Source organism: Perna viridis, chromosome 3 (genome assembly GCF_037379345.1).
Source record: "Perna viridis isolate PV_CMFRI_1.1 ecotype Kerala chromosome 3, ASM3737934v1, whole genome shotgun sequence".
Lineage (NCBI taxonomy): Eukaryota > Metazoa > Mollusca > Bivalvia > Mytilida > Mytilidae > Perna > Perna viridis.
In genome coordinates this window covers 45,252,864-45,255,780 of record NC_142447.1, presented here as the reverse complement: position 1 = coordinate 45,255,780, position 2,917 = coordinate 45,252,864, and positions in this window count along the sequence as shown.

The following is a 2,917-nucleotide window of genomic DNA, read 5'->3' as shown; positions in this document are numbered from 1 at the left end:
TCTGTGTTTTTGAAATATTTTATGTGTTTATCCTTCATTGCACTAAATAACTAGGAAAGTTCTGTTGTCAGTTTCACAAAAAGTAGAGTAAGCCCAAAATGCATTCCCCCTATTGATCTATTAGAACTTTACCATTTTTGATAATCACCTATGATTTTAAAATGTCACATTTGTTCTTTTTTGTGTGAAATCAGGTTTTGATATTTAAATGACACAAAGAATCTTAACTTACATGTGACGAGGGATGACTTACATTCCATATACATGTAAGTACCATTTCCTTCTTATTTGGGGTAAAAACACATGTATTCCTGTGTATTGATTTTTGTCGTTTCGATATTCAAGAGCTTCCTGATGTTACATCGTCACTGTCGTCTGCTTAAACGTTTTAATCAACCTTAGCAGCAATGTAACAAGTATAGAAGATACTTCAGGACAGGAGTCTTCATTTCATGCAAGCATAACTTTCCCTTTATGACGGTTGCTCTTCAAGAAAGTCAACTGAATGGAATAGTAATCTGTTCCCTTAACAGAAGAAAGTTGAAAACCCCTTTCCAATGGTTAGTTTGATATTTCAATTGAAACGTATTAAAATATTGAAGTTAATTGTTATTTCCTTAATTTACAAAGAGACAAACAGAGTTTAAGGAACACGAGTAATACATGATTGAATAAAAAAGTAAAAATCCTTGCGTCTGAATTGCAAGCTCTGTATTTGTATGGATGGATATCATCAAAAGAAGTAGACAAAATGCTCATATTTGATACAAGTCCGTTTTCTTGTGTAATTAATCGTTATTTGTCAGTAGTTCATGTATGAGAGTTGGAAAATTCAAAGTTCGTCGCGTTTGTCGATCAAATAAATATATGCCAATTAAAATGCGAAACAACTATAACAGAGAGACTTTTGATACTACACAATTGCAAAATCCGTGATTGTTCCATGACAATATATCTGGTTAAAATGGCTTTATTAAATGCCGGTCTTCAAATTTTGCCGTTCAAAATCAAAGAAGTATGTAAGTATTTTGGCCAGAAATGGTTCCCATAATTAACGGGGAATGTGTCAATAATCGTTATTGAAATCAACAACTTCTTTTCCATTACGCGTATTTTAAAACAGACCACCTCTTATAAAATGAAAGCTGAAACAGCTATTTCAACTTTCAGTACTGCACACAAAACGGTGATGTACAATTCAGTCATTTATTTGCTACAGATTATAGGCTAATAAATGTTGCATCAAGCATTTTTATGACTTGTTACTTGCATGATTATAGCATGTTCGTGCGTACAAGTCAACTATGACTTATATATTACTTTATCTTAAGCTACGTTGTCTTAAAGTGCAAGAACTTTTTTTTTTATTTAAGACACTGATTTGCGGACACTGATTGAGAAGCAACTAGTACAAACATATTTACGATCGGAGGGAATAGGATAAAGCTGCGTTTATCCAACTTTATATCATGTTCATCAATATGCTGCAAATTAATTTTAATGATTTTTTCACCAATCTAATATCAAATTAATTTCACATTTTTTGTGTTATGTAATTATATTTGTACCACAGATCCAACGAAGATGATAGAATAATGTCATTATTTTCTGCGATGACTGATTAAAAATGGTTCAGATTGAAATTAATTGATTCTGAACAGCAGTGATTTTACAAGTACCTTTCTTAAGACTGTCTGTCATTTATTCAACTGTATCATTTTTTTCAGAGAAAAACATGATATAATTTGAAAAAACATGACATGTACGCCAACTCAGCATTTGTTTTTTATTGTAATTTTGTTGTTATAGAACATGTTTTCTGTTATAACTTGTCATTGTTATCACTCCTACATTTCATTTGACGACTTCATATTTAAGTACATCTTTTTGATTTTATTATAATGAATTTTGAGTTATTGCCTGTTTCGAGATACTTGCCATTTTGCTTGCTATATGTGTGTTCCTTTAAATTTTAATTACTGTGGCGTGACAAAAATTGTTTCCCTTTCAACACTAAAAAACTTGCTTATATTACAATTGTATATATTGTATTCCTTAAAACCTTATACAAGTAGGACATTCGTTATCTAATTCATTGAATATTGCTTAATCATAATTTATTTTTTATTTCGTTTAATATACAACTTCCTGTTACGTGTGTTCTACATGGCCGGATCCAGACACCTTGAAAAGTAGAGGTGCCAGGCGAGGTTCTCCAGAAAAAGGTGGGTGCTAGGACATTATTTGCCATTTTTGTATATTTTACACAAGGAAATGACAAACTTTCCAATAAAAAGGGGAGTGCCAACTCCCTGCAAACCCCTCTGGATCCGCCACTGTTCTTTTCTACACTGCCAAATGTGTCACATATGATAATCATATGATGCTCGATTCATATGATAATCATATGGTAATCATATAACAATCGTATGATATTGAACATATGATAGTCATATGATTATCATATGATTCTCATATGGTAATTTGGGCTTAAAAACATATGACAATCATGTGTTTGTGAAAAACACATGATTATCATATGATAATCATGCGATAATCATATGTATACCGAAACATGATAATCATATGATGCAAACCATATGATTCTCATGTATGGCACTTTTGCTAGTGTAAGATATGTTTGTATTTCTTTTGAAATGTTAAGAAAATCAGATTTGGAATTCCCATTCGAACCTTCAAGTTTTATTAGCATTTCACTGTTTAATTAATGCATAAATTAACTGATATGTTTTGACCTTCTTGAAGTTTTTTTTAAGAAATAAAAGGTTTGTAGATTTCAACAATCAGTGGTTTAATATAACCACATATTATGAGGTGCATCGCCCTCTTTTCTATTTCAAAGTTGTATGTTCGGCGTCTATCAAATCGTCCCTGAGAATAAATTTGTTTAAACAAT